Source organism: Sorex araneus, chromosome 8 (assembly GCF_027595985.1).
Source record: "Sorex araneus isolate mSorAra2 chromosome 8, mSorAra2.pri, whole genome shotgun sequence".
NCBI classification, from domain to species: domain Eukaryota; kingdom Metazoa; phylum Chordata; class Mammalia; order Eulipotyphla; family Soricidae; genus Sorex; species Sorex araneus.
Genome location: NC_073309.1, coordinates 56,899,499 through 56,912,050, shown reverse-complemented (window position 1 = coordinate 56,912,050; position 12,552 = coordinate 56,899,499). Strand labels below are relative to the sequence as shown.

At 44.2% G+C, this 12,552-nt stretch overlaps 1 non-coding gene across 1 annotated transcript; it reads left to right on the top strand.

Annotated features, from left to right (window-relative positions):
• The first annotated feature begins 516 nt into the window (after positions 1-516).
• On the top strand, positions 517-12,233 carry LOC101546581 (uncharacterized). Its single transcript, XR_008631241.1, has 4 exons — positions 517-5,389; positions 7,051-7,203; positions 10,204-10,287; positions 12,108-12,233. It is a non-coding gene; the product is annotated as an uncharacterized LOC101546581 (transcript).
• Positions 12,234-12,552: the final 319 nt, after the last annotated feature.

Genomic DNA, 12,552 nt, shown 5'->3' with positions numbered 1-12,552 from the left:
AGCTACTGTGGACATTCTGCAAGGCTTTTATGCAAGTTTTCATTTATCTTTGGTAAAAACCTGGTGATGAAATAACTGGATTGTTTTGTAAATAGGAGATAAACAGGGGCAAGGTATGATTTGGTGAGTGTCCTTTAACCTGAGATCTTTAATCTTCTTTAAAACCTGTGAAACATTATTTTAAAAGATTTTATCCCTCCATTGAAAAGTTGGAGTTATAGGCCTCTTATTCAGATGTTAATCACGTATATCTATTTATATATCCTAGTTTTCCTTTTCTGTTTTCTCATTAACTTTTCTTTTTTTTTTTTTTTTTTTTTTTTTTGCTTTTTGGTCACACCCGGCAATGCACAGGGGTCATTCCTGGCTCATGCACTCAGGAATTACCCCTGGCGGTGCTCAGGGGGACCATATGGGATGCTGGGATTCGAACCCGGGTCGGCCGCGTGCAAGGCAAACGCCCTACCCGCTGTGCTATCTCTCCAGCCCCTTCTCATTAACTTTTTACTGTTTGAATATTTCCTCAATTTGTTCCAGTTTGCTATTTTGTTCCTCAGTTATTTATTCCCTCTGTTGTGATTTCATTTTAACAATTGTTTGATATTCTTAATCTTTTTACAATGTGCTATTGTTTCCTGTTTTTAATATTGTTATCTCTCTAAGTGTATTTAATTAGCTGAGACACACTTGGTCCATGTGTTCTAATGTCTTTGTTTATGATGGAGTCTGTAACGCAGTATGTTACTTTTCTTTTGAACTAGTACACTCCAAAAAATTGCCTATTTTTAACCATTTTGTACATTTTCTTGGTATTACTGCCTATTCTCTTCATTGCCTTCATTTGTTAACATGAGATCCAGCTCCTGCATCCCCAGTGAGTTCAGGGTTGACTGATGTAGTCTGGAATGGGGAAGTTGAGTTAAGAAGGACTATCTGGGGAGATGAAACTAGTCCTTAAATCTGTCGATGATCAGAAACTTAGCCATGAAACTCAGCATCATTTCTGTTGCTGAAACACACACTCTCTCTCTCTCACTCTGTCTTGCTCTCTCCCTCCCATCCACCCCCAATGGATAATTCTTGGCTCTTTGCTCATGGATCACCACTTGTGGGGCTCGGGAGACCCTATGTTGTGCTGGAAGATTAAACCCAGGTAAACCTTGACACCTCAGAATGCCTCAAACACCACCAGGAGTGGCCCCTGCATACATCATCAAGCTCAGTGCTCTCCCTTCCCAAGCCCTGCAGTACAGACCCCTGGGCCAGTGTATGCCTCGCACATGCCTATTTTCAATCAGTTCCTTATAGATTCTTGAACTCCTGGAAGCGGATGCCTTGTGGGGCCTGATATGGTTTAAACCGCATGAGGAGGGAAGCCAGCTCAGCCTGGGGCCCAAGCACAGCTGCCAGGGATTCAATCTCAGCCCTTGTAGCAATGAGGAACATTAAAGGAGGTGATGATACTCCAGGCTTGCTTCATGGGTACTAAAGTGCCGGTCCCAGCATGTTCAGAGGGTGCTGGGATAAACAGGCATATCAAGCTTGACTAAGCAAGGTTTTACCTCTGAACTTTACCTCTAGGTTTTAGGAAAGTAAGGTTTAAATTCCTCCAGACTTTTGTGTTTAAGGTTTACTTCAAAGGATTGCCCTTTTGCAGTTGACCTTACCAGGCTGTCTACGTTTCTTTCATTTCACATAGCATAAAGCTACATGCAGACTCCAAAATTCAGTCAGAGCAAAAGATTGGTAACTTGGGGCTGGAGCAATAGCACAGCGGGTAGGGCGTTTGCCTTGCACGCGGCCGACCTGGGTTCAAGTCCCAGCATCCCATATGGTCCCCTGAGCACTGCCAGGAGTAATTCCTGAATGCATGAGCCAGGAGTAACCCCTGTGCATCGCCGGGTGTGACCCCAAAAAACAAACAAACAAAAAAGATTGGTAACTTGATTTTATCAAACTTTCATTAAGTGGTTTTCCTCTCCAAAGATCCCTGAATTTTGACACCTTTTTAAGGTTAAAAGAGTATTAAAATTTGATTCCCAGCATCCCATAATGTCCCCTGAGCACCGCAGGGGTAATTCCTGAGTGCAGAGCCAGGAGTAACCCCTGTGCATTGCCAGGTATGACCCCGCCCCCCCCCCAAAAAAAAGCACAAGCTCCTTTGTGGTCCTTCTCTAGTACCAGCTGATTTCAAGGCCGCTCCTGCTCCTCTGTAAGGCAAGTCACCCCACCACACACTCCACTTCCTCTTCCTTCCTGTTCCTTTTACTGCTTTTAAAATTCTGTTGGGACAGGGAGAATAGTTCAGTGGTTGTATGAGAATGCTTCCCCTATTGTAGGCCTGGCAGAACCTGGCCTTCACTGGGAGTGCTGGTGTTCTCTGGAACCTCAGGGCCTGAGTAATTTCGCATCCTTGGGCTTAGCATTGAGCAGCCTGGCCAAACCAGCCTTTTATCACTGGAGTGACCTGTAGGCCTCCTCAGCACTGTTTGTAAAACTTTTAAGAAATTTTTTAAATAGGGTTGGAGAGTACAAGGGGTAAGGCTCTTGACTGGCATGCTGCTGACCCTGGTTCAGATTCTCAGCACTGCCAGGGGAAACTCTGAACTCAGCCAGGAGTAGTCTCCAAGCATAAGCAGGTATGGCCCTCAAATACCTACCAAAAAATGCTTTTTTGGGGTGGGGGTCACACCCAAAGCTTACTCCTGGCTGTGCTCAAGGATCTCTTGGCACTAGTCAGGGGACTATATGTGGTGCCGGGGATTAAACTCGGGTCATCTGTGTGCAAAGGAAATGCCTTAGCCTCTGCACTATCTATCTGGGTCTCCCAAAATGCTTTTTTTTTGTAAAGCAAAATGAAACTTATTTAGATGTGGGCGGAGAAAAAACACAGAGAAGTGTGTATTCAAGAGGCTTCTCCAGAGTGGAAATAAGCAAGCAAAAAAATAGATAAGCAAAGAAATTCAAGCAAGGGAAATACATGTTGAAGGGAGAATAAGGGCTTGAAGAGTAAGTCCCAGAATGCTTTTAAAATAAAATTAAGTTCATTTCTTAAGGGCTTGAGAGAGAGCACAAAGGGCTGGAGTGCATGTTCTATGTATAAGAGGCTGGAGTTCAAGCCTCAAAACTACAAAGTATCCTAAGCATGGCTGGAAGCAACCCTTAAGCAATGATTTATGAGTAACCCCTAAGAACTGCTGGCTGTCGCCCAGTAAAAGCCAGAAAAAGAAAATGCCCTTCTGCTGATCTTTGAGATGTTTGAGATTCTACTCTTTCCTGACCATAGCAGTTTGTGTGAATAAAGTCTTTCTCTAAGGTTGACTTGGATTGTTCTGTAAATGTTGGCTTCCAACTTGTTTGATATATATTGACCCTAAGTGTTTTAGGCTTCATCAATGAATTGCCCCTTTTCCTTCCAGAGAAGTTTACAGTGCTCTTATAAGCACCCCTAGTCCTCTGAGTTTATCTTTAACCTTTCCTTTGTGTTTTACATCTCATTGTCATAATTCCCCCTCAGTCAGTCTTGGTTACTTACAAGCCAAAACTTTCTGGTAATTCTGGATTTTGTATTTAAAGTGAATAACTTGCTTTTCTATTTCCCCTATAGCTTTTTCATATTTTATTATAGAGCAATGTTCTTTGCTTAAACACAGAAAGACTGTGAATGCCATGTTCCTGATATTTGAGAGTTGATTGATTCTGAAATATATCTATTTCTGGGCATCTGTCATAATTACTTGACTCAGGCTTCATTGCTGTAGTTCCTAACACCCCAAAAGGGAGGTCCCATCGTAGGACTGGGATGGACCCTGGGAAAGCAGTGAAGCTACCCTGGCATCGAAATGGGACAGTCTAGGAAGCATAAATGTGTGATCTTGATGGAACCCATTTTGACTTATGAGACAGGACCCTCCATGGGGAAGGACAAGCTAGACCAGCCTGAGGACTTAGTCTGGGATTTACGGTAAAAACCTTGCTTGCCCTCAGAGCTCAGAGAACTAAGTTTTGAAATCTTTACCTCTTACCGTGTTTATCCAAATAACTGCAAGTTTAAAAAGAAGTAATCTTAATTATTTAATATGTACAACTAAAGGGAAAGGGGAAAGCAATATAGATGTGTCTGGGAGACAGAGCAGTCTCCTTGGGTTAATCCCCCCAAGAGAATTTCCTCCACCAAAACGGTTTACCTCTGTAAAGGATCAATCACACCTATGTGCAGTCCTATACCTCAAACCCCTTCAGATGTTCTTTATGCTAACAACTTTGCAGTAAATGGGCTGCTGTTACCATCTGTGAATCCCCCATCTCTTTGTTCTTCTGCTGGAGAAGCCTGGGGAGGCGGCTCTCAGCCACTGAATGCACGTGTCCCGCACCCATAATTTGAACTCACACCAGCTAGGGTTCTGGTCAGAAGGCACAGCTGTGGGGCTGGATAGTACAGCGGGTAGGGCATTTGCTTTGCATGTGGCCAACCTGAGTTCGATTCTTGGCATCCTACATGGTCTCCCAGCGCTTCCAGGAGTGATTCCTGCCAGGAGTAACCCCTGAGCATTGCCAGGTGTGACTCCCCCCCAAAAAAAAAACTTAAAAAAAGAAAAGCTGTAAGGCCTGGCTCTACTCCCAAGGTCTGGTGGCTGCCTAATAATCACAGGGAAGCTGTTTTGGGGACTTTTTGGCCACATCTTGGAATTACTCCTGGCTCTGCACCAAGGAGTTACTCCTGACAGTGCTCAGGGGACCATATGGGACACTGGGACTGAGCACAGGTCAGCTATATGCAAGGCATGTACCTCTGTATTATCTCTCCCACCCCTCGGAAGGCTGTCTTTGTGCTAAGATGTTCTGGGAACACAGACCTTGCTATTGCTTTATTTTATTTTATTTCCCCGCCAAGCCCTTGGTCTCCCTGGCTAGCACTTTAACCAGGAAAAAAAAATGGGACTGAAAATATGGACCAAACAAAGGTCTGAGCACAGACTTTGCATATAGGAGGTCTGGTTCGATCTCTGGCACTGCAAGTTCCCCATGAAGTGACTTTTAAGCAGGGAATAACCTCCAGTGCTCCCAGGTGTGACTCAAAATTCAAAATGGTCCCTATATAAGAAATGAACCGATGATGTAGATAACTGCAACTACATGGCGTGAAGATGACCAAGACATTGCTCGACTACACAGACCAGTGCATCATGTACAGAGGAGACGTGAAAGGGGAGGGAAGTGATGGAACCTACAGACTCAGAGCTTTGTAAACCTCGAAAGCCTCAAAGCCACACAGTCAGAAATCCCAAAAGAAATGAATGGCATCAAAACAATTGGAGTCCATGATGAACATGTGTGTCACCAGCAGGAGAGAAGGGGTGGCGAGCCTCTCAAGAAGGAACGTACTCGGGTAAGGTGCTGGTCATGCATGTGACTGAGCTAGGTTTGATCCCCAACATTCCATATGATAAGCCAAGCACTGCCAGGAGTAATTTCTGAGCACAGATCCAGAAGTAACCCTGAATATTGCCTGGTGTGGTCCATAAAACAAACCATCACCAATAAAATAGACTCCTGGTGAGACCCATACAGGGTGTCTCAGCATCAGAGGCCAGAGGAGGTCTTGCATGGAAAGCCACATTACTCCAACAGCAGCACTACTACAGTTGCCAGAGAAGCTGGAAACTAAAGGGAGCACAGAGGAGATCCTGTGAACATCTGCACACATTCTCCACATAGAGGAGATGCCTAGCATCTGCACTCACATTTTCCATGCACAGGAGATACCTCATATCTGCACTCACATTCTCCACACAGGGGACACCACATTTGCACTCATGTTCTCCACACAGAGGAGATACCTCACACTGAATTCACATTCTCCACTTAGAGGTGATACCTGACATCTGCACTCATTCTCCCCACAGAGGAGATACCTGATGTCTGCACTCACATTCTCCGTACCGCGGAGAAACCTGCCATCTCCACTCATATTCTGCACGTAGAGGAGATACATGACATCTCCACTCACATTCTCCACGCAGAGGAGACACTTCACAACTGCCCTCACGTTCTCCATGCTAAGGAGGAATATGCACATTCTCCACACACCCATTGCTAGCAAGCACATAGCAGAGCAGGGTCTCCTTAGACTGGACTAGAGCTTCATGTGCCCCAGTCCTTTGAGCTATTTTCCTATCCCAAATATTGAGAAAAGTCATGTGTCCTTTTGGAGTATTTAGTGCAAGTGGAACTGATTCCTAAACCCAAAGGGCTTCCTACACATTAAAGATCTTCTGGTCCTTTGTTGTTCTTGAATGAGATTGAATTGAAACCTCCCCTTGATAGTATGATTACTGGGTAGATGAACTACATGGCAAGGCATCTTCTGTGCCTTTTGCTTTCCAACCCATTTTCCACATTTCCAGGTGATTCCATCAATTTCCCTTTAATAAGCTTTCAGACAGCCCCTAGGACTGGGTTTCTGAAGAATGCTGAATTGCTTTCTGCAACAGTTGTCTTATAATGGAAACTGAAGCTTAGGGCTTAAATACTTGAATGAGTTCAAATATCTGGGAACTAGAGATCCCAGGTGATTAACATTTGTGCTACAAAGTCTGGCTGTTGTCATGTTTGCTGCTTATGATGTTTGATTCACATCAAATTATAATTTTTTCTGCCTCTTCACCAGTCTACACTCCCCAAGGACTCTGCCTTTGTGTTCTATTGTCCTCCCAACTAGTTAATTTGTTCCATGAAGAAAGAATTCCATGTGACAGTGTGAGCTGACCTCACAGTGGCAGCTCCAAGTCAGAACCCAAACAACGTTCCATAGGCTGTTAGTTCTCTGGAGAAATATAGGGCTGAGGCTGGACATAGATAAATATGTTCTTTCCTCCAAATGACAAAAGACTAACAATTTTGTAATGACAGACAAGGCTCAAATTTCTTTTACCTTCTTATTTTTGTTTTTAATTCAATTTCCACCTTGTTTTTGCTTGTTTTATGTAGGTGAGTTCAAACAAGTTTGATAAATAATAGGCTTAATGGATTTTTTTTCATTTGTTTCAGGGAAAGTGAAAAAAGGGGGATAATTATTTCACTGCTAAGAGTTTTCTTTTCAAGGCTTCAAGCACTCACAGTTACCTGCAAGTGTCTCCAAACCTTCATTGAAAAAAGAACATCACTTGTCTCAAATTCAACTGACTTCCCCATTGCACAGAGGTAAATCACTGTGGCACCCACAAAGGGGGTGTGGGGAAAAAAGACCCTTGCTTTGTATATCAGAGTCCTATCTCACTTTTTTTGGTGGGAGGAGTGTCTTGGCGATATCTGGAGGTGCTCAGGGCTTCCTCCTGGCTCTGTGCTCAGGGATTATTCTTGGTGGGGATTGGGGGACCATATGGAGTCCCATGGATCGAACTGGGATGAGTCATCTGCAAGGCAAGTGCCTTTACCACCTGTACTATTTTCTTGTCCTTCTTGTACAAAATATTGGACTGAATGGCACACAAACCCTAGGACAGCCCTAGGAAGGGAAAATGCAGGGTTTATTGAAGTTCGGTTTCACTCCCCCATAAGAGAGGAGTGAAGAAGCCCATGCTCCAGTTGTACACTGTTATTTCTCACCCCTGGGGTGACACCATAATGCGGATGTGTGGCAACTCCAGTATAGAACGTGCTCCTTGTTTTTGTAATGTTGAGTTTTTATTTTACTCCATGATGCCTCAGCTTTGGGCTAGGGAGTTGTCAAGGAAAAGGAACCTTGAGTTTTGCAGCTTTTGGGTTGTTCCCCTTAGTCACACCAGGCACATTCTTTCTTTTTTTCTTTTTGGGTCACACCCAGTGATGCATAGGGGTTACTCCTGGCTCATGCACTCAGGAATTACTCCTGGCAGTGCTCGGGGGACCATATGGGATGCTGGGAACCAAACCTGGGTCAGCCACATGCAAAGCAAACACCCAACCCACTGTGCTATCACTCCAGCCCCACCAGGCACATTCTTGACCTCAGGTTTTTGAGCTGGTGGCCGGGTGGTCCATTTTAAAAATATATTTTGTATTTTGTTTCTCCAAATATTTTTTGGTGTCTTATTTATTTATTTATTTATTGCTTTTGGGGGTCACACCCAGCAGTGATCAGGGATTACTCCTGGCTCTGCACTCAGGAAATATTCCTGGCAGTGCTTGGGGGACCATATGGGATGCCGTGGATCAAACCTGGGTCAGCCGCATGCAAGACAAATGCCATACCCCTGTACTATCACTCCAGCCCTGGTGTTTTATGTTTTTTTGTCACTCCCTGAAACTAATTACCAGCTTCAATTGTATTACTCATTCAGTGAAACATGAACTATATACTGGGGTTTTCTTATCTACTGTATGAATGTAGTAAATACTGTATATTTACTGACACCATGGTTCACAAAATAATATTAGATTAAAAGTGTTCGAAAATTAAATTTTGTGCGTGGGTAAGACCCTTACCTTCGTGTGGCTGACTTGGGTTTGATCGCCTGGCACCATATATGGTCCTGAGAGCCCTGCCAGGTGAGATCCCTGAGCTCAGAGCCAGGAGTAAGCCCTGAGCATGGCCAGCTGTAATGAACAGCCCCAAAAATAAATTATGTATTCTGCATTCTCTGAAAGCTATAGAAGTATAAATCATTAAGGATTGCCACTTCTTTTTCTTTTCTTTTTTTTTTTTTTTGTTTGCTTTTTGAGTCACACTCGGCAATGCACAGGGGCTACTCCTGGCTTTACACTCAGGAATTACTCCTAGCAGTGCTTAGGGGACCATATGGGATTCTGGGAATCGAACCCAGGTTGGCTGCATGCAAGGCAAGTGCCCTACCTGCTGTGCTATCGCTCCAGTCCCTGCCACTTTTTCATTTCAGTTAGTACACACAAAATCCCAGAACTCGGCCAGGATGGATAAAACAGAATAGCAGGGCAAAGTACTTGCCTTGCATGCAGCTCACCCATGGTCCATCTCCAGCACCACATAAGATCATCTGGATAGAGTTATCACTGAATACAGATCCTGGAGCATTGCCACTGGCTAAAACAACAACAACAACCCAAACAGCCTTAAATTCTTCCAGATTCTAAAGTTCGTTTGCATATTTGTATGATTTATGTAATCTGGTGTATCTGTTTTAGTGACAGTATATATGAATGCAGACACAGATGCTTTGATGTGTGAAACATTTAGAATGATAACCTGTCTTTTGTGATTTGCGTTTTTAATCCACAGAGAACTCTGTATCTCACAAAAGAGGAGCTGACCATAATCTGTAACACTGGGCAGCCACTCTTTCTTTATAAGATAGCAAATAAATAAAAGTCACTGTTTATCCAGGGTGATCCCTGAGAGCAGAGCCAGAAGGAAGCCTTGAGCACTACTGGGTATGACCAACCCCCACCCCCACCCCCCAAAAAAAATAATAAAAGTGAGGAAAGTTCAAGTGTGAGAAGAAGAATGATCTTTTCAATTACCAGCTACTATATATATGTGGACAAATCATCAGCAGCAGCATCATAATCCCATTGATTGTCGATTTTCTCAAGCGGCCTCAGTAATGACTGCATTTGTCCTAGCCTTGAGATTTTAGAAGCCTCTCTTTACTTGTCCTTCCCAGTGATGCCACATTGGAGGCTCTTTCAGGGCCAGGGGAATGAGACCCATCATTGTTGCTGGTTTTGACATATGAATATGCTATGAGGAGTTTGCCAGGCTCTCCCATGCAGGCAGGAAACTCTCAGTAACTTGCCAGGTTCTCCAAGAGGGAGAACTAGGCTATAAGAGCTTCTGGGAGCTTGGTCTTATAGTCTCTGGATGTTGGCTGTTGGTGGGATTACATGGCGCCTGAGGCAGTTTCTGGGTGTGATCACCTAGCTACTGGAAAATGGGGGATCTGGGTGGAAGAGACCCAGTCCCAATCTGAGCAGGCTTGGCGATCTCTCGGCCCCAGGTCCTACACACCTGGGTTCCTCCGCTGTTTCCTTCATGCATGAGGCTTGTCCGAATGTATGGAGAGGGGCCTTGAGCATAGCTGTGGCTGGTTCCGGAAGTCCTCGGCCACCAGGGGCTCTGCTCAGGGCGGGGAGGGAAACTCAACCCACCCCCTCCGAGGGGCCCAGTGAGGACAGCCAGGCGCGGTGGCAAGAGACTCTGCCTATGTGGACAAATAATCTACAAAATGCTCATTTATTTGTTTTAAGTTTCAAATGACATACCTGATCCTGCAAAGAACCATGATGTTACAGCACAGGAAATGCCCCCAAACACTGGCACCTGGAATTCAGGTGAGTGGACTTGCAGCCTCAGTTTTTCTGTAATATATTGTCACTATACACTATCCAATCTGAGACCATAACAGGGCCACAGAACTCGGAAAGCTGAGGTCACTCTCCTCTCACTGGCAGAGACAGCAGGAGTTGTGCTATAGATCTGTGAGCAGAGGGCTCTAACCAAGATCAGGAAGCAGATGGGAAAAAGGAATCAGGGATTAAATGGGAATTCAAATTGTGTCTGTTCACACTGGCTGTGCAGTGTACCACCTGCAGTTTTTAAAAATTAAAAATAGGACTGGGTTAGACAGATAAACTAGCAGGAAGGTGCTTGTCTTGCACGTGGCCCAAACCTAGTTCCATCCCCAGCACCACATATGGTCCTCCAAGCCTGCCAGGAATGATCCCTGTGTGAAGAGCCAGGGGTAAGCCCTGAGCCTTGCTGGGTGTGGCCTAAAATAAAAATAAATAATAAAATTTATAATGATACCCTTAGGGTATTTATGACATTGTCTCACATTTGCCTTTGGAATATAATATTAGAAGATATATGAACCAGCAGATACATCTTTTTTGCTTTTTACAAAAACTTCTTTTCTTTAAATTGTAGCAATGATTCCACATAGACCTGCTCTTGTTCAAGTAATGATGATCGCATGTATAGCTTTGACTGTTGCCCTGATATGTGGAATCATATTTTCATACATTATATAGTAAGTATATGCTAAGTAACATTTACTACTGTGAAGTCGGATATAGCAAATTAATTAGGTTTTTTTTTTTTGCTTTATTTTGGGTCACACCCAGTGATGCACAGGGGTTACTCCTGGCTCATGCACTCAGGAATTGCTCCTGGAAATGCTCAGGGGACCATATGGGAAGCCAGGGATCAAACCTGGGCTGACCATATGCTAGGAAAGCACCCTACCTGCAGTTCTATCTTTCCAGACCCTGGGCTCTCATCTTTAATGATAATAATAATCCTTATAATCACTGAATTTCCATGTCACTGGTTTTATTTTTTTTTATTTTATTTATTATTTTTTTTACATCCACAGGGATTTTTTAAAAAAATTTTATTCGTGAATCACCGTGAGGTACAGTTACAGCCTTACAAACTTTCATGCTCGTGTTTCAGTCATACAATGGTCTAGTACCCATCCCTCCACCAGATGTCACTGGTTTTAGAATGAGGACTTTATATTCCTTTTTTTTTCTCTTTTTTTTGGGGTCACACCCAGCAATACTCAGGAGTTACAACTGGTTCTGCACTCAGGAATTACTCCTGGTGGTTCTCAGGGACCATATGGGATGTCAAAGATCAAACCTGGGTCAGCCTTGTGCAAGGCAAATGCCCTCCCCGCTGTCCTATCCCTCCAGCCGCAGAAAATGGACTTTATACTCCTGTTGGGTTGAGATGTGAATAAAGGGGAGAAAGAGAGAAGACTGGAGAGCACATGCTTTGTGTTCAGGAGGCTGAGTTCCATGCCTGCACCTGTGTGCCCAGCATGTGCCCCAGCCCTCTGAGCTGCACCCACCCCTGTTCCATTTTTGATCAGCCCCTCCAGTTCTGCCCAAGATAGATGCTTCCTTCTCCTCCTCCAAATCCTGGCTCTGGTTTATGCCCAGATACCCTTTTGTCCTTCCTGCCCGCTGTACTGACTCAAGATCTATGATCACACAGTCTACTTCTGCTTCTCCTCTCCAGTTAGCAGCACTTCCTACTATCTGCTCTTCAGTCCTAGTGTGGCACGATGCTTTAGCATGGAAGTGTCCTCGTAAATTGATCTACATCTTATAAATAAATGATCATATGTATCTATATGGCTTTTCAGTCGGCTGGTACAATCTGAGGAAAGACAAAAACTCATATTGCTCTATAAGAATGTTCGGATACCACCGTTAGGGGAGGAAGAGGACTCTGAGGATGAGAGCCAGGGGGAATCCAATTACCTACTTCCAGAAAATGAGAAGGAGCTGGAAAAGTTCATTCATTCAGGTAAAGGACCAGTCTTATTAATGCTAGTTCTGGAGTCATGTGAAAGCCGAGCTGGTAGTGATGGTTTGATTTTCCTTCTTTTATGTTTCTGGGCCAGGGATGCAGTTCAGTGGTAGGTCACCTCTTTCATAGGCCTCAAAGTAGCTAAGCACAATTCTTTCAAAATTGAACTCCTAGGGGGCTAGAGCAATAGCACAGTGGGTACGGCATTTGCCTTGCACACAGCCGACCCAGGTTCGATTCCCAGCATCCCATATGGTCCCCCGAGCACCTCCAGGAGT